We start from the raw sequence: 27,574 nt of genomic DNA on the forward strand, positions 1-27,574 counted from the left end.
ACATGCCAAGCGAACGCTCTACCAACTGAGCTACGCCCCATGCACGAGCAAACTGCGCTATTCCCCATTCTTTGCGACTCAGATGCGCACGGACACGATGGTTGGTTGGTTTGTAGCGGTGAAGGGAGCAGAGTACAAAGGCGCGGACCCGTTCATATACACAAAAGTACCAAGTAGTTTCGATGCTCTGGTATTACAAATGAAAATTCCGTCTGTTTTTAACGTCTTAAATTGAAAGAGCCGTCACAAATTGCTCCGTTTTCACTCCTTGACGACAATCATACAGCACCTGAGGTAACAAACACATCTCGAGCCCCATTGTGCACTCCATTATTCATGCCAACTCAGTGCCTCGCTCTTTACTACTGTGTACCAATCTTGTCGTCCAACTGCAAAACACTGGGCCACAATAAGTTTCCGCGTCTCCATTGCACTGCGCATACTACGAAACGCTCCCCAAACTTGGCACTCACCCTCACAGCCGACTTTTCCGACTTTCCACGACGCTCACGCTAGTGACAGCATTATTTATAGTTCGACGTCGCGCCAAAGCGAATGAGCACATTTCGCCTACGGCTTAGGCCGCCCTCCTAGTGTGGCTGCTCGGTGTCTGCAGGCAGCGAGGGTCTGCAAGCTTCCTGTGTTCGCACCTTGTCACCTGTGCTTGCTTGTCAGAGACAGACTACCGCAAAACATACAACTCACTCCATGAATTGATTGCTACGGCATCTGTTATCAGCAGTCACAACTAACAACACCAGTAGCAGCTGACTGCATGCAAAGAATAGGAATGTGCAGTGGAATTTACGTGAACTCAGCGCAAGGCAGATCTTTCCGACATAGGCTTGAGAATCTTACAGGAACACTTGTACTGTTTCTAAATTAAGTGTAGGCGTGGGAGGAGGGTGCTTCCTGCGCGCTAATAACAGCACGCTTGTCAATTGTGGATGCTAATCATTCGCTTGTATCTTCCTAGACACATCTGCTGGTTGTGAATTATTCCACTTGCATGGCAAGGTGCGCATGTAGGTGTGTTAATAGTTCTGGAGGCACTGGGTATTGATCCCAGTTCCTCTCGCATACTAAGCGATCGCTCTACCATCTGAGCTACGCCCGCCCCCCCGAAGACTAATGGTGCTACATACAGCCATATAGACGACACAGACCCTTGCACTCCCATTATTCAGCAGACAAACACTACTCTCTATGTATCCGTTAGTGTGTCTTTCAGGTTTCGTGCATTCTGTATCGAATCGTAGTTGGCCACAATGAAAGTGGCACGTATAACGTCGAAAATAGAATTCGGACACCGCTCTGAGTAAGACCAACGTGTTGTCCACCCTCTAGACTTCAATGAGGTTAAGCCGCGATACCTAAGACAGATCTGCACTCGATGACACCTCGATAACAGCCCCTCCCCACACTTACATCTTGCTCTCCTTACGTCAGTATACATCATATCAGTCTGTGACGCTGGCTTTGCAACATCTTGCGTGCCTTTAGGTTCGCCGCGACCAACACTTACCATGCACTGACCACAAAAAATGTAGGCGCCGCGGCTTGAACACTGGACCTTTCACATGCCAAGCGAACGCTCTACCAACTGAGCTACGCCCCATGCACGAGCAAACTGCGCTATTCCCCATTCTTTGCGACTCAGATGCGCACGGACACGATGGTTGGTTGGTTTGTAGCGGTGAAGGGAGCAGAGTACAAAGGCGCGGACCCGTTCATATACACAAAAGTACCAAGTAGTTTCGATGCTCTGGTATTACAAATGAAAATTCCGTCTGTTTTTAACGTCTTAAATTGAAAGAGCCGTCACAAATTGCTCCGTTTTCACTCCTTGACGACAATCATACAGCACCTGAGGTAACAAACACATCTCGAGCCCCATTGTGCACTCCATTATTCATGCCAACTCAGTGCCTCGCTCTTTACTACTGTGTACCAATCTTGTCGTCCAACTGCAAAACACTGGGCCACAATAAGTTTCCGCGTCTCCATTGCACTGCGCATACTACGAAACGCTCCCCAAACTTGGCACTCACCCTCACAGCCGACTTTTCCGACTTTCCACGACGCTCACGCTAGTGACAACATTATTTATAGTTCGACGTCGCGCCAAAGCGAATGAGCACATTTCGCCTACGGCTTAGGCCGCCCTCCTAGTGTGGCTGCTCGGTGTCTGCAGGCAGCGAGGGTCTGCAAGCTTCCTGTGTTCGCACCTATGTCACCTGTGCTTGCTTGTCAGAGACAGACTACCGCAAAACATACAACTCACTCCATGAATTGATTGCTACGGCATCTGTTATCAGCAGTCACAACTAACAACACCAGTAGCAGCTGACTGCATGCAAAGAATAGGAATGTGCAGTGGAATTTACGTGAACTCAGCGCAAGGCAGATCTTTCCGACATAGGCTTGAGAATCTTACAGGAACACTTGTACTGTTTCTAAATTAAGTGTAGGCGTGGGAGGAGGGTGCTTCCTGCGCGCTAATAACAGCACGCTTGTCAATTGTGGATGCTAATCATTCGCTTGTATCTTCCTAGACACATCTGCTGGTTGTGAATTATTCCACTTGCATGGCAAGGTGCGCATGTAGGTGTGTTAATAGTTCTGGAGGCACTGGGTATTGATCCCAGTTCCTCTCGCATACTAAGCGATCGCTCTACCATCTGAGCTACGCCCGCCCCCCCGAAGACTAATGGTGCTACATACAGCCATATAGACGACACAGACCCTTGCACTCCCATTATTCAGCAGACAAACACTACTCTCTATGTATCCGTTAGTGTGTCTTTCAGGTTTCGTGCATTCTGTATCGAATCGTAGTTGGCCACAATGAAAGTGGCACGTATAACGTCGAAAATAGAATTCGGACACCGCTCTGAGTAAGACCAACGTGTTGTCCACCCTCTAGACTTCAATGAGGTTAAGCCGCGATACCTAAGACAGATCTGCACTCGATGACACCTCGATAACAGCCCCTCCCCACACTTACATCTTGCTCTCCTTACGTCAGTATACATCATATCAGTCTGTGACGCTGGCTTTGCAACATCTTGCGTGCCTTTAGGTTCGCCGCGACCAACACTTACCATGCACTGACCACAAAAAATGTAGGCGCCGCGGCTTGAACACTGGACCTTTCACATGCCAAGCGAACGCTCTACCAACTGAGCTACGCCCCATGCACGAGCAAACTGCGCTATTCCCCATTCTTTGCGACTCAGATGCGCACGGACACGATGGTTGGTTGGTTTGTAGCGGTGAAGGGAGCAGAGTACAAAGGCGCGGACCCGTTCATATACACAAAAGTACCAAGTAGTTTCGATGCTCTGGTATTACAAATGAAAATTCCGTCTGTTTTTAACGTCTTAAATTGAAAGAGCCGTCACAAATTGCTCCGTTTTCACTCCTTGACGACAATCATACAGCACCTGAGGTAACAAACACATCTCGAGCCCCATTGTGCACTCCATTATTCATGCCAACTCAGTGCCTCGCTCTTTACTACTGTGTACCAATCTTGTCGTCCAACTGCAAAACACTGGGCCACAATAAGTTTCCGCGTCTCCATTGCACTGCGCATACTACGAAACGCTCCCCAAACTTGGCACTCACCCTGGCAGCCGACTTTTCCGACTTTCCACGACGCTCACGCAACGCTCACGCTAGTGACAGCATTATTTATAGTTCGACGTCGCGCCAAAGCGAATGAGCACATTTCGCCTACGGCTTAGGCCGCCCTCCTAGTGTGGCTGCTCGGTGTCTGCAGGCAGCGAGGGTCTGCAAGCTTCCTGTGTTCGCACCTATGTCACCTGTGCTTGCTTGTCAGAGACAGACTACCGCAAAACATACAACTCACTCCATGAATTGATTGCTACGGCATCTGTTATCAGCAGTCACAACTAACAACACCAGTAGCAGCTGACTGCATGCAAAGAATAGGAATGTGCAGTGGAATTTACGTGAACTCAGCGCAAGGCAGATCTTTCCGACATAGGCTTGAGAATCTTACAGGAACACTTGTACTGTTTCTAAATTAAGTGTAGGCGTGGGAGGAGAGCTCTTCCTGCGCACTAATAACAGCACGCTTGTCAATTGTCGATGCTAATCATTCGCTTGTATCTTCCTAGACACATCTGCTGGTTGTGAATTATTCCACTTGCATGGCAAGGTGCGCATGTAGGTGTGTTAAAAATTCTGGAAGCACTGGGTATTGATCCCAGTTCCTCTCGCATACTAAGCGATCGCTCTACCATCTGAGCTACGCCCGCCCCCCCGAAGACTAATGGTGCTACATACAGCCATATAGACGACACAGACCCTTGCACTCCCATTATTCAGCAGACAAACACTACTCTCTATGTATCCGTTAGTGTGTCTTTCAGGTTTCGTGCATTCTGTATCGAATCGTAGTTGGCCACAATGAAAGTGGCACGTATAACGTCGAAAATAGAATTCGGACACCGCTCTGAGTAAGACCAACGTGTTGTCCACGCTCTAGACTTCAATGAGGTTAAGCCGCGATACCTAAGACAGATCTGCACTCGATGACACCTCGATAACAGCCCCTCCCCACACTTACATCTTGCTCTCCTTACGTCAGTATACATCATATCAGTCTGTGACGCTGGCTTTGCAACATCTTGCGTGCCTTTAGGTTCGCCGCGACCAACACTTACCATGCACTGAAAACAAAAAATGTAGGCGCCGCGGCTTGAACACTGGACCTTTCACATGCCAAGCGAACGCTCTACCAACTGAGCTACGCCCCATGCACGAGCAAACTGCGCTATTCCCCATTCTTTGCGAGTCAGATGCGCACGGACACGATGGTTGGTTGGTTTGTAGCGGTGAAGGGAGCAGAGTACAAAGGCGCGGACCCGTTCATATACACAAAAGTACCAAGTAGTTTCGATGCTCTGGTATTACAAATGAAAATTCCGTCTGTTTTTAACGTCTTAAATTGAAAGAGCCGTCACAAATTGCTCCGTTTTCACTCCTTGACGACAATCATACAGCACCTGAGGTAACAAACACATCTCGAGCCCCATTGTGCACTCCATTATTCATGCCAACTCAGTGCCTCGCTCTTTACTACTGTGTACCAATCTTGTCGTCCAACTGCAAAACACTGGGCCACAATAAGTTTCCGCGTCTCCATTGCACTGCGCATACTACGAAACGCTCCCCAAACTTGGCACTCACCCTCACAGCCGACTTTTCCGACTTTCCACGACGCTCACGCTAGTGACAGCATTATTTATAGTTCGACGTCGCGCCAAAGCGAATGAGCACATTTCGCCTACGGCTTAGGCCGCCCTCCTAGTGTGGCTGCTCGGTGTCTGCAGGCAGCGAGGGTCTGCAAGCTTCCTGTGTTCGCACCTATGTCACCTGTGCTTGCTTGTCAGAGACAGACTACCGCAAAACATACAACTCACTCCATGAATTGATTGCTACGGCATCTGTTATCAGCAGTCACAACTATCAACACCAGTAGCAGCTGACTGCATGCAAAGAATAGGAATGTGCAGTGGAATTTACGTGAACTCAGCGCAAGGCAGATCTTTCCGACATAGGCTTGAGAATCTTACAGGAACACTTGTACTGTTTCTAAATTAAGTGTAGGCGTGGGAGGAGGGTGCTTCCTGCGCACTAATAACAGCACGCTTGTCAATTGTGGATGCTAATCATTCGCTTGTATCTTCCTAGACACATCTGCTGGTTGTGAATTATTCCACTTGCATGGCAAGGTGCGCATGTAGGTGTGTTAAAAATTCTGGAGGCACTGGGTATTGATCCCAGTTCCTCTCGCATACTAAGCGATCGCTCTACCATCTGAGCTACGCCCGCCCCCCCGAAGACTAATGGTGCTTGTATCTTCCTAGACACATCTGCTGGTTGTGAATTATTCCACTTGCATGGCAAGGTGCGCATGTAGGTGTGTTAAAAATTCTGGAGGCACTGGGTATTGATCCCAGTTCCTCTCGCATACTAAGCGATCGCTCTACCATCTGAGCTACGCCCGCCCCCCCGAAGACTAATGGTGCTACATACAGCCATATAGACGACACAGACCCTTGCACTCCCATTATTCAGCAGACAAACACTACTCTCTATGTATCCGTTAGTGTGTCTTTCAGGTTTCGTGCATTCTGTATCGAATCGTAGTTGGCCACAATGAAAGTGGCACGTATAACGTCGAAAATAGAATTCGGACACCGCTCTGAGTAAGACCAACGTGTTGTCCACGCTCTAGACTTCAATGAGGTTAAGCCGCGATACCTAAGACAGATCTGCACTCGATGACACCTCGATAACAGCCCCTCCCCACACTTACATCTTGCTCTCCTTACGTCAGTATACATCATATCAGTCTGTGACGCTGGCTTTGCAACATCTTGCGTGCCTTTAGGTTCGCCGCGACCAACACTTACCATGCACTGAAAACAAAAAATGTAGGCGCCGCGGCTTGAACACTGGACCTTTCACATGCCAAGCGAACGCTCTACCAACTGAGCTACGCCCCATGCACGAGCAAACTGCGCTATTCCCCATTCTTTGCGAGTCAGATGCGCACGGACACGATGGTTGGTTGGTTTGTAGCGGTGAAGGGAGCAGAGTACAAAGGCGCGGACCCGTTCATATACACAAAAGTACCAAGTAGTTTCGATGCTCTGGTATTACAAATGAAAATTCCGTCTGTTTTTAACGTCTTAAATTGAAAGAGCCGTCACAAATTGCTCCGTTTTCACTCCTTGACGACAATCATACAGCACCTGAGGTAACAAACACATCTCGAGCCCCATTGTGCACTCCATTATTCATGCCAACTCAGTGCCTCGCTCTTTACTACTGTGTACCAATCTTGTCGTCCAACTGCAAAACACTGGGCCACAATAAGTTTCCGCGTCTCCATTGCACTGCGCATACTACGAAACGCTCCCCAAACTTGGCACTCACCCTCACAGCCGACTTTTCCGACTTTCCACGACGCTCACGCAACGCTCACGCTAGTGACAGCATTATTTATAGTTCGACGTCGCGCCAAAGCGAATGAGCACATTTCGCCTACGGCTTAGGCCGCCCTCCTAGTGTGGCTGCTCGGTGTCTGCAGGCAGCGAGGGTCTGCAAGCTTCCTGTGTTCGCACCTATGTCACCTGTGCTTGCTTGTCAGAGACAGACTACCGCAAAACATACAACTCACTCCATGAATTGATTGCTACGGCATCTGTTATCAGCAGTCACAACTAACAACACCAGTAGCAGCTGACTGCATGCAAAGAATAGGAATGTGCAGTGGAATTTACGTGAACTCAGCGCAAGGCAGATCTTTCCGACATAGGCTTGAGAATCTTACAGGAACACTTGTACTGTTTCTAAATTAAGTGTAGGCGTGGGAGGAGGGTGCTTCCTGCGCACTAATAACAGCACGCTTGTCAATTGTGGATGCTAATCATTCGCTTGTATCTTCCTAGACACATCTGCTGGTTGTGAATTATTCCACTTGCATGGCAAGGTGCGCATGTAGGTGTGTTAAAAATTCTGGAGGCACTGGGTATTGATCCCAGTTCCTCTCGCATACTAAGCGATCGCTCTACCATCTGAGCTACGCCCGCCCCCCCGAAGACTAATGGTGCTTGTATCTTCCTAGACACATCTGCTGGTTGTGAATTATTCCACTTGCATGGCAAGGTGCGCATGTAGGTGTGTTAAAAATTCTGGAGGCACTGGGTATTGATCCCAGTTCCTCTCGCATACTAAGCGATCGCTCTACCATCTGAGCTACGCCCGCCCCCCCGAAGACTAATGGTGCTACATACAGCCATATAGACGACACAGACCCTTGCACTCCCATTATTCAGCAGACAAACACTACTCTCTATGTATCCGTTAGTGTGTCTTTCAGGTTTCGTGCATTCTGTATCGAATCGTAGTTGGCCACAATGAAAGTGGCACGTATAACGTCGAAAATAGAATTCGGACACCGCTCTGAGTAAGACCAACGTGTTGTCCACGCTCTAGACTTCAATGAGGTTAAGCCGCGATACCTAAGACAGATCTGCACTCGATGACACCTCGATAACAGCCGGTCCCCACACTTACATCTTGCTCTCCTTACGTCAGTATACATCATATCAGTCTGTGACGCTGGCTTTGCAACATCTTGCGTGCCTTTAGGTTCGCCGCGACCAACACTTACCATGCACTGACCACAAAAAATGTAGGCGCCGCGGCTTGAACACTGGACCTTTCACATGCCAAGCGAACGCTCTACCAACTGAGCTACGCCCCATGCACGAGCAAACTGCGCTATTCCCCATTCTTTGCGACTCAGATGCGCACGGACACGATGGTTGGTTGGTTTGTAGCGGTGAAGGGAGCAGAGTACAAAGGCGCGGACCCGTTCATATACACAAAAGTACCAAGTAGTTTCGATGCTCTGGTATTACAAATGAAAATTCCGTCTGTTTTTAACGTCTTAAATTGAAAGAGCCGTCACAAATTGCTCCGTTTTCACTCCTTGACGACAATCATACAGCACCTGAGGTAACAAACACATCTCGAGCCCCATTGTGCACTCCTTTATTCATGCCAACTCAGTGCCTCGCTCTTTACTACTGTGTACCAATCTTGTCGTCCAACTGCAAAACACTGGGCCACAATAAGTTTCCGCGTCTCCATTGCACTGCGCATACTACGAAACGCTCCCCAAACTTGGCACTCACCCTCACAGCCGACTTTTCCGACCTTCCACGACGCTCACGCAACGCTCACGCTAGTGACAGCATTATTTATAGTTCGACGTCGCGCCAAAGCGAATGAGCACATTTCGCCTACGGCTTAGGCCGCCCTCCTAGTGTGGCTGCTCGGTGTCTGCAGGCAGCGAGGGTCTGCAAGCTTCCTGTGTTCGCACCTATGTCACCTGTGCTTGCTTGTCAGAGACAGACTACCGCAAAACATACAACTCACTCCATGAATTGATTGCTACGGCATCTGTTATCAGCAGTCACAACTAACAACACCAGTAGCAGCTGACTGCATGCAAAGAATAGGAATGTGCAGTGGAATTTACGTGAACTCAGCGCAAGGCAGATCTTTCCGACATAGGCTTGAGAATCTTACAGGAACACTTGTACTGTTTCTAAATTAAGTGTAGGCGTGGGAGGAGGGTGCTTCCTGCGCACTAATAACAGCACGCTTGTCAATTGTGGATGCTAATCATTCGCTTGTATCTTCCTAGACACATCTGCTGGTTGTGAATTATTCCACTTGCATGGCAAGGTGCGCATGTAGGTGTGTTAAAAATTCTGGAGGCACTGGGTATTGATCCCAGTTCCTCTCGCATACTAAGCGATCGCTCTACCATCTGAGCTACGCCCGCCCCCCCGAAGACTAATGGTGCTTGTATCTTCCTAGACACATCTGCTGGTTGTGAATTATTCCACTTGCATGGCAAGGTGCGCATGTAGGTGTGTTAAAAATTCTGGAGGCACTGGGTATTGATCCCAGTTCCTCTCGCATACTAAGCGATCGCTCTACCATCTGAGCTACGCCCGCCCCCCCGAAGACTAATGGTGCTACATACAGCCATATAGACGACACAGACCCTTGCACTCCCATTATTCAGCAGACAAACACTACTCTCTATGTATCCGTTAGTGTGTCTTTCAGGTTTCGTGCATTCTGTATCGAATCGTAGTTGGCCACAATGAAAGTGGCACGTATAACGTCGAAAATAGAATTCGGACACCGCTCTGAGTAAGACCAACGTGTTGTCCACGCTCTAGACTTCAATGAGGTTAAGCCGCGATACCTAAGACAGATCTGCACTCGATGACACCTCGATAACAGCCCCTCCCCACACTTACATCTTGCTCTCCTTACGTCAGTATACATCATATCAGTCTGTGACGCTGGCTTTGCAACATCTTGCGTGCCTTTAGGTTCGCCGCGACCAACACTTACCATGCACTGACCACAAAAAATGTAGGCGCCGCGGCTTGAACACTGGACCTTTCACATGCCAAGCGAACGCTCTACCAACTGAGCTACGCCCCATGCACGAGCAAACTGCGCTATTCCCCATTCTTTGCGACTCAGATGCGCACGGACACGATGGTTGGTTGGTTTGTAGCGGTGAAGGGAGCAGAGTACAAAGGCGCGGACCCGTTCATATACACAAAAGTACCAAGTAGTTTCGATGCTCTGGTATTACAAATGAAAATTCCGTCTGTTTTTAACGTCTTAAATTGAAAGAGCCGTCACAAATTGCTCCGTTTTCACTCCTTGACGACAATCATACAGCACCTGAGGTAACAAACACATCTCGAGCCCCATTGTGCACTCCTTTATTCATGCCAACTCAGTGCCTCGCTCTTTACTACTGTGTACCAATCTTGTCGTCCAACTGCAAAACACTGGGCCACAATAAGTTTCCGCGTCTCCATTGCACTGCGCATACTACGAAACGCTCCCCAAACTTGGCACTCACCCTCACAGCCGACTTTTCCGACTTTCCACGACGCTCACGCAACGCTCACGCTAGTGACAGCATTATTTATAGTTCGACGTCGCGCCAAAGCGAATGAGCACATTTCGCCTACGGCTTAGGCCGCCCTCCTAGTGTGGCTGCTCGGTGTCTGCAGGCAGCGAGGGTCTGCAAGCTTCCTGTGTTCGCACCTATGTCACCTGTGCTTGCTTGTCAGAGACAGACTACCGCAAAACATACAACTCACTCCATGAATTGATTGCTACGGCATCTGTTATCAGCAGTCACAACTATCAACACCAGTAGCAGCTGACTGCATGCAAAGAATAGGAATGTGCAGTGGAATTTACGTGAACTCAGCGCAAGGCAGATCTTTCCGACATAGGCTTGAGAATCTTACAGGAACACTTGTACTGTTTCTAAATTAAGTGTAGGCGTGGGAGGAGGGTGCTTCCTGCGCACTAATAACAGCACGCTTGTCAATTGTGGATGCTAATCATTCGCTTGTATCTTCCTAGACACATCTGCTGGTTGTGAATTATTCCACTTGCATGGCAAGGTGCGCATGTAGGTGTGTTAAAAATTCTGGAGGCCCTGGGTATTGATCCCAGTTCCTCTCGCATACTAAGCGATCGCTCTACCATCTGAGCTACGCCCGCCCCCCCGAAGACTAATGGTGCTTGTATCTTCCTAGACACGTCTGCTGGTTGTGAATTATTCCACTTGCATGGCAAGGTGCGCATGTAGGTGTGTTAAAAATTCTGGAGGCACTGGGTATTGATCCCAGTTCCTCTCGCATACTAAGCGATCGCTCTACCATCTGAGCTACGCCCGCCCCCCCGAAGACTAATGGTGCTACATACAGCCATATAGACGACACAGACCCTTGCACTCCCATTATTCAGCAGACAAACACTACTCTCTATGTATCCGTTAGTGTGTCTTTCAGGTTTCGTGCATTCTGTATCGAATCGTAGTTGGCCACAATGAAAGTGGCACGTATAACGTCGAAAATAGAATTCGGACACCGCTCTGAGTAAGACCAACGTGTTGTCCACGCTCTAGACTTCAATGAGGTTAAGCCGCGATACCTAAGACAGATCTGCACTCGATGACACCTCGATAACAGCCCCTCCCCACACTTACATCTTGCTCTCCTTACGTCAGTATACATCATATCAGTCTGTGACGCTGGCTTTGCAACATCTTGCGTGCCTTTAGGTTCGCCGCGACCAACACTTACCATGCACTGACCACAAAAAATGTAGGCGCCGCGGCTTGAACACTGGACCTTTCACATGCCAAGCGAACGCTCTACCAACTGAGCTACGCCCCATGCACGAGCAAACTGCGCTATTCCCCATTCTTTGCGACTCAGATGCGCACGGACACGATGGTTGGTTGGTTTGTAGCGGTGAAGGGAGCAGAGTACAAAGGCGCGGACCCGTTCATATACACAAAAGTACCAAGTAGTTTCGATGCTCTGGTATTACAAATGAAAATTCCGTCTGTTTTTAACGTCTTAAATTGAAAGAGCCGTCACAAATTGCTCCGTTTTCACTCCTTGACGACAATCATACAGCACCTGAGGTAACAAACACATCTCGAGCCCCATTGTGCACTCCTTTATTCATGCCAACTCAGTGCCTCGCTCTTTACTACTGTGTACCAATCTTGTCGTCCAACTGCAAAACACTGGGCCACAATAAGTTTCCGCGTCTCCATTGCACTGCGCATACTACGAAACGCTCCCCAAACTTGGCACTCACCCTCACAGCCGACTTTTCCGACTTTCCACGACGCTCACGCAACGCTCACGCTAGTGACAGCATTATTTATAGTTCGACGTCGCGCCAAAGCGAATGAGCACATTTCGCCTACGGCTTAGGCCGCCCTCCTAGTGTGGCTGCTCGGTGTCTGCAGGCAGCGAGGGTCTGCAAGCTTCCTGTGTTCGCACCTATGTCACCTGTGCTTGCTTGTCAGAGACAGACTACCGCAAAACATACAACTCACTCCATGAATTGATTGCTACGGCATCTGTTATCAGCAGTCACAACTATCAACACCAGTAGCAGCTGACTGCATGCAAAGAATAGGAATGTGCAGTGGAATTTACGTGAACTCAGCGCAAGGCAGATCTTTCCGACATAGGCTTGAGAATCTTACAGGAACACTTGTACTGTTTCTAAATTAAGTGTAGGCGTGGGAGGAGGGTGCTTCCTGCGCACTAATAACAGCACGCTTGTCAATTGTGGATGCTAATCATTCGCTTGTATCTTCCTAGACACATCTGCTGGTTGTGAATTATTCCACTTGCATGGCAAGGTGCGCATGTAGGTGTGTTAAAAATTCTGGAGGCACTGGGTATTGATCCCAGTTCCTCTCGCATACTAAGCGAGCGCTCTACCATCTGAGCTACGCCCGCCCCCCACGACTAATGGTGCTACATACAGCCATATAGACGACACAGACCCTTGCACTCCCATTATTCAGCAGACAAACACTACTCTCTATGTATCCGTTAGGGTGTCTTTCAGGTTTCGTGCATTCTGTATCGAATCGTAGTTGGCCACAATGAAAGTGGCACGTATAACGTCGAAAATAGAATTCGGACACCGCTCTGAGTAAGACCAACGTGTTGTCCACCCTCTAGACTTCAATGAGGTTAAGCCTCGAAACCTAAGCCAGATTTGCACTCGATGACACCTCGATAACAGCCCCTCCCCACACTTACATCTTGCTCTCCTTACGTCAGTATACATCATATCAGTCTGTGACGCTGGCTTTGCAACATCTTGCGTGCCTTTAGGTTCGCCGCGACCAACACTTACCATGCACTGAAAACAAAAAATGTAGGCGCCGCGGCTTGAACACTGGACCTTTCACATGCCAAGCGAAGGCTCTACCAACTGAGCTACGCCCCATGCACGAGCAAACTGCGCTATTCCCCATTCTTTGCGACTCAGATGCGCACGGACACGATGGTTGGTTGGTTTGTAGCGGTGAAGGGAGCAGAGTACAAAGGCGCGGACCCGTTCATATACACAAAAGTACCAAGTAGTTTCGATGCTCTGTTATTACAAATGAAAATTCCGTCTGTTTTTAACGTCTTAAATTGAAAGAGCCGTCACAAATTGCTCCGTTTTCACTCCTTGACGACAATCATACAGCACCTGAGGTAACAAACACATCTCGAGCCCCATTGTGCACTCCATTATTCATGCCAACTCAGTGCCTCGCTCTTTACTACTGTGTACCAATCTTGTCGTCCAACTGCAAAACACTGGGCCACGATAAGTTTCCGCGTCTCCATTGCACTGCGCATACTACGAAACGCTCCCCAAACTTGGCACTCACCCTCGCAGCCGACTTTTCCGACTTTCCACGACGCTCACGCTAGTGACAGCATTATTTATAGTTCGACGTCGCGCCAAAGCGAATGAGCACATTTCGCCTACGGCTTAGGCCGCCCTCCTAGTGTGGCTGCTCGGTGTCTGCAGGCAGCGAGGGTCTGCAAGCTTCCTGTGTTCGCACCTATGTCACCTGTGCTTGCTTGTCAGAGACAGACTACCGCAAAACATACAACTCACTCCATGAATTGATTGCTACGGCATCTGTTATCAGCAGTCACAACTAACAACACCAGTAGCAGCTGACTGCATGCAAAGAATAGGAATGTGCAGTGGAATTTACGTGAACTCAGCGCAAGGCAGATCTTTCCGACATAGGCTTGAGAATCTTACAGGAACACTTGTACTGTTTCTAAATTAAGTGTAGGCGTGGGAGGAGGGTGCTTCCTGCGCACTAATAACAGCACGCTTGTCAATTGTGGATGCTAATCATTCGCTTGTATCTTCCTAGACACATCTGCTGGTTGTGAATTATTCCACTTGCATGGCAAGGTGCGCATGTAGGTGTGTTAAAAATTCTGGAGGCACTGGGTATTGATCCCAGTTCCTCTCGTATACTAAGCGAGCGCTCTACCATCTGAGCTACGCCCGCCCCCCCCCCGAAGACTAATGGTGCTACATACAGCCATATAGACGACACAGACCCTTGCACTCCCATTATTCAGCAGACAAACACTACTCTCTATGTATCCGTTAGGGTGTCTTTCAGGTTTCGTGCATTCTGTATCGAATCGTAGTTGGCCACAATGAAAGTGGCACGTATAACGTCGAAAATAGAATTCGGACACCGCTCTGAGTAAGACCAACGTGTTGTCCACCCTCTAGACTTCAATGAGGTTAAGCCGCGATACCTAAGACAGATCTGCACTCGATGACACCTCGATAACAGCCGGTCCCCACACTTACATCTTGCTCTCCTTACGTCAGTATACATCATATCAGTCTGTGACGCTGGCTTTGCAACATCTTGCGTGCCTTTAGGTTCGCCGCGACCAACACTTACCATGCACTGAAAACAAAAAATGTAGGCGCTGCGGCTTGAACACTGGACCTTTCACATGCCAAGCGAACGCTCTACCAACTGAGCTACGCCCCATGCACGAGCAAACTGCGCTATTCCCCATTCTTTGCGACTCAGATGCGCACGGACACGATGGTTGGTTGGTTTGTAGCGGTGAAGGGAGCAGAGTACAAAGGCGCGGACCCGTTGATATACACAAAAGTACCAAGTAGTTTCGATGCTCTGGTATTACAAATGAAAATTCCGTCTGTTTTTAACGTCTTAAATTGAAAGAGCCGTCACAAATTGCTCCGTTTTCACTCCTTGACGACAATCATACAGCACCTGAGGTAACAAACACATCTCGAGCCCCATTGTGCACTCCATTATTCATGCCAACTCAGTGCCTCGCTCTTTACTACTGTGTACCAATCTTGTCGTCCAACTGCAAAACACTGGGCCACAATAAGTTTCCGCGTCTCCATTGCACTGCGCATACTACGAAACGCTCCCCAAACTTGGCACTCACCCTCGCAGCCGACTTTTCCGACTTTCCACGACGCTCACGCTAGTGACAGCATTATTTATAGTTCGACGTCGCGCCAAAGCGAATGAGCACATTTCGCCTACGGCTTAGGCCGCCCTCCTAGTGTGGCTGCTCGGTGTCTGCAGGCAGCGAGGGTCTGCAAGCTTCCTGTGTTCGCACCTATGTCACCTGTGCTTGCTTGTCAGAGACAGACTACCGCAAAACATACAACTCACTCCATGAATTGATTGCTACGGCATCTGTTATCAGCAGTCACAACTAACAACACCAGTAGCAGCTGACTGCATGCAAAGAATAGGAATGTGCAGTGGAATTTACGTGAACTAAGCGCAAGGCAGATCTTTCCGACATAGGCTTGAGAATCTTACAGGAACACTTGTACTGTTTCTAAATTAAGTGTAAGCGTGGGAGGAGGGTGCTTCCTGCGCACTAATAACAGCACGCTTGTCAATTGTGGATGCTAATCATTCGCTTGTATCTTCCTAGACACATCTACTGGTTGTGAATTATTCCACTTGCATGGCAAGGTGCGCATGTAGGTGTGTTAAAAATTCTGGAGGCACTGGGTATTGATCCCAGTTCCTCTCGCATACTAAGCGAGCGCTCTACCATCTGAGCTACGCCCGACGCCCCGAAGACTAATGGTGCTACATACAGCCATATAGACGACACAGACCCTTGCACTCCCATTATTCAGCAGACAAACACTACTCTCTATGTATCCGTTAGGGTGTCTTTCAGGTTTCGTGCATTATGTATCGAATCGTAGTTGGCCACAATGAAAGTGGCACGTATAACGTCGATAATAGAATTCGGACACCGCTCTGAGTAAGACCAACGTGTTGTCCACCCTCTAGACTTCAATGAGGTTAAGCCGCGATACCTAAGACAGATCTGCACTCGATGACACCTCGATAACAGCCGGTCCCCACACTTACATCTTGCTCTCCTTACGTCAGTATACATCATATCAGTCTGTGACGCTGGCTTTGCAACATCTTGCGTGCCTTTAGGTTCGCCGCGACCAACACTTACCATGCACTGACAACAAAAAATGCAGGCGCCGCGGTTTGAACACTGGACCTTTCACATGCCAAGCGAACGTTCTACCAACTGAGCTACGCCCCATGCACGAGCAAACTGCGCTATTCCCCATTCTTTGCGACTCAGATGCGCACGGACACGATGGTTGGTTGGTTTGTAGCGGTGAAGGGAGCAGAGTACAAAGGCGCGGACCCGTTCATATACACAAAAGTACCAAGTAGTTTCGATGCTCTGTTATTACAAATGAAAATTCCGTCTGTTTTTAACGTCTTATATTGAAAGAGCCGTCACAAATTGCTCCGTTTTCACTCCTTGACGACAATCATACAGCACCTGAGGTAACAAACACATCTCGAGCCCCATTGTGCACTCCATTATTCATGCCAACTCAGTGCCTCGCTCTTTACTACTGTGTACCAATCTTGTCGTCCAACTGCAAAACACTGGCCCACAATAAGTTTCCGCGTCTCCATTGCACTGCGCATACTACGAAACGCTCCCCAAACTTGGCACTCACCCTCACAGCCGACTTTTCCGACTTTCCACGACGCTCACGCTAGTGACAGCATTATTTATAGTTCGACGTCGCGCCAAAGCGAATGAGCACATTTCGCCTACGGCTTAGGCCGCCCTCCTAGTGTGGCTGCTCGGTGTCTGCAGGCAGCGAGGGTCTGCAAGCTTCCTGTGTTCGCACCTATGTCACCTGTGCTTGCTTGTCAGAGACAGACTACCGCAAAACATACAACTCACTCCATGAATTGATTGCTACGGCATCTGTTATCAGCAGTCACAACTAACAACACCAGTAGCAGCTGACTGCATGCAAAGAATAGGAATGTGCAGTGGAATTTACGTGAACTCAGCGCAAGGCAGATCTTTCCGACATAGGCTTGAGAATCTTACAGGAACACTTGTACTGTTTCTAAATTAAGTGTAGGCGTGGGAGGAGGGTGCTTCCTGCGCACTAATGACAGCACGCTTGTCAATTGTGGATGCTAATCATTCGCTTGTATCTTCCTAGACACATCTACTGGTTGTGAATTATTCCACTTGCATGGCAAGGTGCGCATGTAGGTGTGTTAAAAATTCTGGAGGCACTGGGTATTGATCCCAGTTCCTCTCGCATACTAAGCGAGCGCTCTACCATCTGAGCTACGCCCGACGCCACGAAGACTAATGGTGCTACATACAGCCATATAGACGACACAGACCTTTGCACTCCCATTATTCAGCAGACAAACACTACTCTCTATGTATCCGTTAGGGTGTCTTTCAGGTTTCGTGCATTATGTATCGAATCGTAGTTGGCCACAATGAAAGTGGCACGTATAACGTCGATAATAGAATTCGGACACCGCTCTGAGTAAAACCAACGTGTTGTCCACCCTCTAGACTTCAATGAGGTTAAGCCGCGATACCTAAGACAGATCTGCACTCGATGACACCTCGATAACAGCCGGTCCCCACACTTACATCTTGCTCTCCTTACGTCAGTATACATCATATCAGTCTGTGACGCTGGCTTTGCAACATCTTGCGTGCCTTTAGGTTCGCCGCGACCAACACTTACCATGCACTGACAACAAAAAATGCAGGCGCCGCGGTTTGAACACTGGACCTTTCACATGCCAAGCGAACGCTCTACCAACTGAGCTACGCCCCATGCACGAGCAAACTGCGCTATTCCCCATTCTTTGCGACTCAGATGCGCACGGACACGATGGTTGGTTGGTTTGTAGCGGTGAAGGGAGCAGAGTACAAAGGCGCGGACCCGTTCATATACACAAAAGTACCAAGTAGTTTCGATGCTCTGTTATTACAAATGAAAATTCCGTCTGTTTTTAACGTCTTATATTGAAAGAGCCGTCACAAATTGCTCCGTTTTCACTCCTTGACGACAATCATACAGCACCTGAGGTAACAAACACATCTCGAGCCCCATTGTGCACTCCATTATTCATGCCAACTCAGTGCCTCGCTCTTTACTACTGTGTACCAATCTTGTCGTCCAACTGCAAAACACTGGCCCACAATAAGTTTCCGCGTCTCCATTGCACTGCGCATACTACGAAACGCTCCCCAAACTTGGCACTCACCCTCACAGCCGACTTTTCCGACTTTCCACGACGCTCACGCTAGTGACAGCATTATTTATAGTTCGACGTCGCGCCAAAGCGAATGAGCACATTTCGCCTACGGCTTAGGCCGCCCTCCTAGTGTGGCTGCTCGGTGTCTGCAGGCAGCGAGGGTCTGCAAGCTTCCTGTGTTCGCACCTATGTCACCTGTGCTTGCTTGTCAGAGACAGACTACCGCAAAACATACAACTCACTCCATGAATTGATTGCTACGGCATCTGTTATCAGCAGTCACAACTAACAACACCAGTAGCAGCTGACTGCATGCAAAGAATAGGAATGTGCAGTGGAATTTACGTGAACTCAGCGCAAGGCAGATCTTTCCGACATAGGCTTGAGAATCTTACAGGAACACTTGTACTGTTTCTAAATTAAGTGTAGGCGTGGGAGGAGGGTGCTTCCTGCGCACTAATAACAGCACGCTTGTCAATTGTGGATGCTAATCATTCGCTTGTATCTTCCTAGACACATCTGCTGGTTGTGAATTATTCCACTTGCATGGCAAGGTGCGCATGTAGGTGTGTTAAAAATTCTGGAGGCACTGGGTATTGATCCCAGTTCCTCTCGCATACTAAGCGATCGCTCTACCATCTGAGCTACGCCCGCCCCCCCCGAAAACTAATGGTGCTACATACAGCCATATAGACGACACAGACCCTTGCACTCCCATTATTCAGCAGACAAACACTACTCTCTGTGTATCCGTTAGGGTGTCTTTCAGGTTTCGTGCATTCTGTATCGAATAGTAGTTGGCCACAATGAAAGTGGCACGTATAACGTCGAAAATAGAATTCGGACACCGCTCTGAGTAAGACCAACGTGTTGTCCACCCTCTAGACTTCAATGAGGTTAAGCCGCGATACCTAAGACACATCTGCACTCGATGACACCTCGATAACAGCCGGTCCCCACACTTACATCTTGCTCTCCTTACGTCAGTATACATCATATCAGTCTGTGACGCTGGCTTTGCAACATCTTGCGTGCCTTTAGGTTCGCCGCGACCAACACTTACCATGCACTGAAAACAAAAAATGTAGGCGCCGCGGCTTGAACACTGGACGTTTCACATGCCAAGCGAACGCTCTACCAACTGAGCTACGCCCCATGCACGAGCAAACTGCGCTATTCCCCATTCTTTGCGACTCAGATGCGCACGGACACGATGGTTGGTTGGTTTGTAGCGGTGAAGGGAGCAGAGTACAAAGGCGCGGACCCGTTCATATACACAAAAGTTCCAAGTAGTTTCGATGCTCTGGTATTACAAATGAAAATTCCGTCAGTTTTTAACGTCTTAAATTGAAAGAGCCGTCACAAATTGCTCCGTTTTCACTTCTTGACGACAATCATACAGCACCTGAGGTAACAAACACATCTCGAGCCCCATTGTGCATTCCATTATTCATGCCAACTCAGTGCCTCGCTCTTTACTACTGTGTACCAATCTTGTCGTCCAACTGCAAAACACTGGCCCACAATAAGTTTCCGCGTCTCCATTGCACTGCGCATACTACGAAACGCTCCCCAAACTTGGCACTCACCCTCGCAGCCGACTTTTCCGACTTTCCACGACGCTCACGCTAGTGACAGCATTATTTATAGTTCGACGTCGCGCCAAAGCGAATGAGCACATTTCGCCTACGGCTTAGGCCGCCCTCCTAGTGTGGCTGCTTGGTGTCTGCAGGCAGCGAGGGTCTGCAAGCTTCCTGTGTTCGCACCTATGTCACCTGTGCTTGCTTGTCAGAGACAGACTACCGCAAAACATACAACTCACTCCATGAATTGATTGCTACGGCATCTGTTATCAGCAGTCACAACTAACAACACCAGTAGCAGCTGACTGCATGCAAAGAATAGGAATGTGCAGTGGAATTTACGTGAACTCAGCGCAAGGCAGATCTTTCCGACATAGGCTTGAGAATCTTACAGGAACACTTGTACTGTTTCTAAATTAAGTGTAGGCGTGGGAGGAGGGTGCTTCCTGCGCACTAATAACAGCACGCTTGTCAATTGTGGATGCTAATCATTCGCTTGTATCTTCCTAGACACATCTGCTGGTTGTGAATTATTCCACTTGCATGGCAAGGTGCGCATGTAGGTGTGTTAAAAATTCTGGAGGCACTGGGTATTGATCCCAGTTCCTCTCGCATACTAAGCGATCGCTCTACCATCTGAGCTACGCAGGCTCCCCCGAAGACTAATGGTGCTACATACAGCCATATTGACGACACAGACCCTTGCACTCCCATTATTCAGCAGACAAACACTACTCTCTGTGTATCCGTTAGGGTGTCTTTCAGGTTTCGTGCATTCTGTATCGAATCGTAGTTGGCCACAATGAAAGTGGCACGTATAACGTCGAAAACTAGAATTCGGACACCGCTCTGAGTAAGACCAACGTGTTGTCCACCCTCTAAACTTCAATGAGGTTAAGCCGCGATACCTAAGACAGATCTGCACTCGATGACACCTCGATAACAGCCGGTCCCCACACTTACATCTTGCTCTCCTTACGTCAGTATACATCATATCAGTCTGTGACGCTGGCTTTGCAACATCTTGCGTGCCTTTAGGTTCGCCGCGACCAACACTTACCATGCACTGAAAACAAAAAATGTAGGCGCCGCGGCTTGAACACTGGACCTTTCACATGCCAAGCGAACGCTCTACCAACTGAGCTACGCCCCATGCACGAGCAAACTGCGCTATTCCCCATTCTTTGCGACTCAGATGCGCACGGACACGATGGTTGGTTGGTTTGTAGCGGTGAAGGGAGCAGAGTACAAAGGCGCGGACCCGTTGATATACACAAAAGTACCAAGGAGTTTCGATGCTCTGGTATTACAAATGAAAATTCCGTCTGTTTTTAACGTCTTAAATTGAAAGAGCCGTCACAAATTGCTCCGTTTTCACTCCTTGACGACAATCATACAGCACCTGAGGTAACAAACACATCTCGAGCCCCATTGTGCACTCCATTATTCATGCCAACTCAGTGCCTCGCTCTTTACTACTGTGTACCAATCTTGTCGTCCAACTGCAAAACACTGGGCCACAATAAGTTTCCGCGTCTCCATTGCACTGCGCATACTACGAAACGCTCCCCAAACTTGGCACTCACCCTCGCAGCCGACTTTTCCGACTTTCCACGACGCTCACGCTAGTGACAGCATTATTTATAGTTCGACGTCGCGCCAAAGCGAATGAGCACATTTCGCCTACGGCTTAGGCCGCCCTCCTAGTGTGACTGCTCGGTGTCTGCAGGCAGCGAGGGTCTGCAAGCTTCCTGTGTTCGCACCTATGTCACCTGTGCTTGCTTGTCAGAGACAGACTACCGCAAAACATACAACTCACTCCATGAATTGATTGCTACGGCATCTGTTATCAGCAGTCACAACTAACAACACCAGTAGCAGCTGACTGCATGCAAAGAATAGGAATGTGCAGTGGAATTTACGTGAACTCAGCGCAAGGCAGATCTTTCCGACATAGGCTTGAGAATCTTACAGGAACACTTGTACTGTTTCTAAATTAAGTGTAGGCGTGGGAGGAGGGTGCTTCCTGCGCACTAATGACAGCACGCTTGTCAATTGTGGATGCTAATCATTCGCTTGTATCTTCCTAGACACATCTACTGGTTGTGAATTATTCCACTTGCATGGCAAGGTGCGCATGTAGGTGTGTTAAAAATTCTGGAGGCACTGGGTATTGATCCCAGTTCCTCTCGCATACTAAGCGAGCGCTCTACCATCTGAGCTACGCCCGACGCCCCGAAGACTAATGGTGCTACATACAGCCATATAGACGACACAGACCTTTGCACTCCCATTATTCAGCAGACAAACACTACTCTCTATGTATCCGTTAGGGTGTCTTTCAGGTTTCGTGCATTATGTATCGAATCGTAGTTGGCCACAATGAAAGTGGCACGTATAACGTCGATAATAGAATTCGGACACCGCTCTGAGTAAAACCAACGTGTTGTCCACCCTCTAGACTTCAATGAGGTTAAGCCGCGATACCTAAGACAGATCTGCACTCGATGACACCTCGATAACAGCCGGTCCCCACACTTACATCTTGCTCTCCTTACGTCAGTATACATCATATCAGTCTGTGACGCTGGCTTTGCAACATCTTGCGTGCCTTTAGGTTCGCCGCGACCAACACTTACCATGCACTGACAACAAAAAATGCAGGCGCCGCGGTTTGAACACTGGACCTTTCACATGCCAAGCGAACGCTCTACCAACTGAGCTACGCCCCATGCACGAGCAAACTGCGCTATTCCCCATTCTTTGCGACTCAGATGCGCACGGACACGATGGTTGGTTGGTTTGTAGCGGTGAAGGGAGCAGAGTACAAAGGCGCGGACCCGTTCATATACACAAAAGTACCAAGTAGTTTCGATGCTCTGTTATTACAAATGAAAATTCCGTCTGTTTTTAACGTCTTATATTGAAAGAGCCGTCACAAATTGCTCCGTTTTCACTCCTTGACGACAATCATACAGCACCTGAGGTAACAAACACATCTCGAGCCCCATTGTGCACTCCATTATTCATGCCAACTCAGTGCCTCGCTCTTTACTACTGTGTACCAATCTTGTCGTCCAACTGCAAAACACTGGCCCACAATAAGTTTCCGCGTCTCCATTGCACTGCGCATACTACGAAACGCTCCCCAAACTTGGCACTCACCCTCACAGCCGACTTTTCCGACTTTCCACGACGCTCACGCTAGTGACAGCATTATTTATAGTTCGACGTCGCGCCAAAGCGAATGAGCACATTTCGCCTACGGCTTAGGCCGCCCTCCTAGTGTGGCTGCTCGGTGTCTGCAGGCAGCGAGGGTCTGCAAGCTTCCTGTGTTCGCACCTATGTCACCTGTGCTTGCTTGTCAGAGACAGACTACCGCAAAACATACAACTCACTCCATGAATTGATTGCTACGGCATCTGTTATCAGCAGTCACAACTAACAACACCAGTAGCAGCTGACTGCATGCAAAGAATAGGAATGTGCAGTGGAATTTACGTGAACTCAGCGCAAGGCAGATCTTTCCGACATAGGCTTGAGAATCTTACAGGAACACTTGTACTGTTTCTAAATTAAGTGTAGGCGTGGGAGGAGGGTGCTTCCTGCGCACTAATAACAGCACGCTTGTCAATTGTGGATGCTAATCATTCGCTTGTATCTTCCTAGACACATCTGCTGGTTGTGAATTATTCCACTTGCATGGCAAGGTGCGCATGTAGGTGTGTTAAAAATTCTGGAGGCACTGGGTATTGATCCCAGTTCCTCTCGCATACTAAGCGATCGCTCTACCATCTGAGCTACGCCCGCCCCCCCCGAAAACTAATGGTGCTACATACAGCCATATAGACGACACAGACCCTTGCACTCCCATTATTCAGCAGACAAACACTACTCTCTGTGTATCCGTTAGGGTGTCTTTCAGGTTTCGTGCATTCTGTATCGAATAGTAGTTGGCCACAATGAAAGTGGCACGTATAACGTCGAAAATAGAATTCGGACACCGCTCTGAGTAAGACCAACGTGTTGTCCACCCTCTAGACTTCAATGAGGTTAAGCCGCGATACCTAAGACACATCTGCACTCGATGACACCTCGATAACAGCCGGTCCCCACACTTACATCTTGCTCTCCTTACGTCAGTATACATCATATCAGTCTGTGACGCTGGCTTTGCAACATCTTGCGTGCCTTTAGGTTCGCCGCGACCAACACTTACCATGCACTGAAAACAAAAAATGTAGGCGCCGCGGCTTGAACACTGGACGTTTCACATGCCAAGCGAACGCTCTACCAACTGAGCTACGCCCCATGCACGAGCAAACTGCGCTATTCCCCATTCTTTGCGACTCAGATGCGCACGGACACGATGGTTGGTTGGTTTGTAGCGGTGAAGGGAGCAGAGTACAAAGGCGCGGACCCGTTCATATACACAAAAGTTCCAAGTAGTTTCGATGCTCTGGTATTACAAATGAAAATTCCGTCAGTTTTTAACGTCTTAAATTGAAAGAGCCGTCACAAATTGCTCCGTTTTCACTTCTTGACGACAATCATACAGCACCTGAGGTAACAAACACATCTCGAGCCCCATTGTGCATTCCATTATTCATGCCAACTCAGTGCCTCGCTCTTTACTACTGTGTACCAATCTTGTCGTCCAACTGCAAAACACTGGGCCACAATAAGTTTCCGCGTCTCCATTGCACTGCGCATACTACGAAACGCTCCCCAAACTTGGCACTCACCCTCGCAGCCGACTTTTCCGACTTTCCACGACGCTCACGCTAGTGACAGCATTATTTATAGTTCGACGTCGCGCCAAAGCGAATGAGCACATTTCGCCTACGGCTTAGGCCGCCCTCCTAGTGTGACTGCTCGGTGTCTGCAGGCAGCGAGGGTCTGCAAGCTTCCTGTGTTCGCACCTATGTCACCTGTGCTTGCTTGTCAGAGACAGACTACCGCAAAACATACAACTCACTCCATGAATTGATTGCTACGGCATCTGTTATCAGCAGTCACAACTAACAACACCAGTAGCAGCTGACTGCATGCAAAGAATAGGAATGTGCAGTGGAATTTACGTGAACTCAGCGCAAGGCAGATCTTTCCGACATAGGCTTGAGAATCTTACAGGAACACTTGTACTGTTTCTAAATTAAGTGTAGGCGTGGGAGGAGGGTGCTTCCTGCGCACTAATGACAGCACGCTTGTCAATTGTGGATGCTAATCATTCGCTTGTATCTTCCTAGACACATCTACTGGTTGTGAATTATTCCACTTGCATGGCAAGGTGCGCATGTAGGTGTGTTAAAAATTCTGGAGGCACTGGGTATTGATCCCAGTTCCTCTCGCATACTAAGCGAGCGCTCTACCATCTGAGCTACGCCCGACGCCCCGAAGACTAATGGTGCTACATACAGCCATATAGACGACACAGACCTTTGCACTCCCATTATTCAGCAGACAAACACTACTCTCTATGTATCCGTTAGGGTGTCTTTCAGGTTTCGTGCATTATGTATCGAATCGTAGTTGGCCACAATGAAAGTGGCACGTATAACGTCGATAATAGAATTCGGACACCGCTCTGAGTAAAACCAACGTGTTGTCCACCCTCTAGACTTCAATGAGGTTAAGCCGCGATACCTAAGACAGATCTGCACTCGATGACACCTCGATAACAGCCGGTCCCCACACTTACATCTTGCTCTCCTTACGTCAGTATACATCATATCAGTCTGTGACGCTGGCTTTGCAACATCTTGCGTGCCTTTAGGTTCGCCGCGACCAACACTTACCATGCACTGACAACAAAAAATGCAGGCGCCGCGGTTTGAACACTGGACCTTTCACATGCCAAGCGAACGCTCTACCAACTGAGCTACGCCCCATGCACGAGCAAACTGCGCTATTCCCCATTCCTTGCGACTCAGATGCGCACGGACACGATGGTTGGTTGGTTTGTAGCGGTGAAGGGAGCAGAGTACAAAGGCGCGGACCCGTTCATATACACAAAAGTACCAAGTAGTTTCGATGCTCTGTTATTACAAATGAAAATTCCGTCTGTTTTTAACGTCTTATATTGAAAGAGCCGTCACAAATTGCTCCGTTTTCACTCCTTGACGACAATCATACAGCACCTGAGGTAACAAACACATCTCGAGCCCCATTGTGCACTCCATTATTCATGCCAACTCAGTGCCTCGCTCTTTACTACTGTGTACCAATCTTGTCGTCCAACTGCAAAACACTGGCCCACAATAAGTTTCCGCGTCTCCATTGCACTGCGCATACTACGAAACGCTCCCCAAACTTGGCACTCACCCTCACAGCCGACTTTTCCGACTTTCCACGACGCTCACGCTAGTGACAGCATTATTTGTAGTTCGACGTCGCGCCAAAGCGAATGAGCACATTTCGCCTACGGCTTAGGCCGCCCTCCTAGTGTGGCTGCTCGGTGTCTGCAGGCAGCGAGGGTCTGCAAGCTTCCTGTGTTCGCACCTATGTCACCTGTGCTTGCTTGTCAGAGACAGACTACCGCAAAACATACAACTCACTCCATGAATTGATTGCTACGGCATCTGTTATCAGCAGTCACAACTAACAACACCAGTAGCAGCTGACTGCATGCAAAGAATAGGAATGTGCAGTGGAATTTACGTGAACTCAGCGCAAGGCAGATCTTTCCGACATAGGCTTGAGAATCTTACAGGAACACTTGTACTGTTTCTAAATTAAGTGTAGGCGTGGGAGGAGGGTGCTTCCTGCGCACTAATAACAGCACGCTTGTCAATTGTGGATGCTAATCATTCGCTTGTATCTTCCTAGACACATCTGCTGGTTGTGAATTATTCCACTTGCATGGCAAGGTGCGCATGTAGGTGTGTTAAAAATTCTGGAGGCACTGGGTATTGATCCCAGTTCCTCTCGCATACTAACCGATCGCTCTACCATCTGAGCTACGCCCGCCCCCCCCGAAAACTAATGGTGCTACATACAGCCATATAGACGACACAGACCCTTGCACTCCCATTATTCAGCAGACAAACACTACTCTCTGTGTATCCGTTAGGGTGTCTTTCAGGTTTCGTGCATTCTGTATCGAATAGTAGTTGGCCACAATGAAAGTGGCACGTATAACGTCGAAAATAGAATTCGGACACCGCTCTGAGTAAGACCAACGTGTTGTCCACCCTCTAGACTTCAATGAGGTTAAGCCGCGATACCTAAGACACATCTGCACTCGATGACACCTCGATAACAGCCGGTCCCCACACTTACATCTTGCTCTCCTTACGTCAGTATACATCATATCAGTCTGTGACGCTGGCTTTGCAACATCTTGCGTGCCTTTAGGTTCGCCGCGACCAACACTTACCATGCACTGAAAACAAAAAAT

The 27,574-nt window shown here is 48.7% G+C and overlaps 3 non-coding genes across 3 annotated transcripts; all 3 read right to left on the reverse strand.

The window, feature by feature from the left end:
* Nucleotides 1–18,095: 18,095 nt before the first annotated feature.
* Nucleotides 18,096–18,171, reverse strand: Trnaa-ggc (transfer RNA alanine (anticodon GGC)). The gene has a single exon. It is a non-coding gene; the product is annotated as a tRNA-Ala (tRNA).
* Nucleotides 18,172–22,834: 4,663 nt separating this feature from the next.
* Trnaa-ggc (transfer RNA alanine (anticodon GGC)) lies at nucleotides 22,835–22,910 on the reverse strand. Its single transcript has one exon. It is a non-coding gene; the product is annotated as a tRNA-Ala (tRNA).
* A 3,083-nt stretch (nucleotides 22,911–25,993) lies between these two features.
* On the reverse strand, nucleotides 25,994–26,069 carry Trnaa-ggc (transfer RNA alanine (anticodon GGC)). The gene has a single exon. It is a non-coding gene; the product is annotated as a tRNA-Ala (tRNA).
* Between the last annotated feature and the right edge of the window lie 1,505 nt (nucleotides 26,070–27,574).

Source organism: Schistocerca gregaria, chromosome 9 (assembly GCF_023897955.1).
Source record: "Schistocerca gregaria isolate iqSchGreg1 chromosome 9, iqSchGreg1.2, whole genome shotgun sequence".
NCBI lineage: Eukaryota > Metazoa > Arthropoda > Insecta > Orthoptera > Acrididae > Schistocerca > Schistocerca gregaria.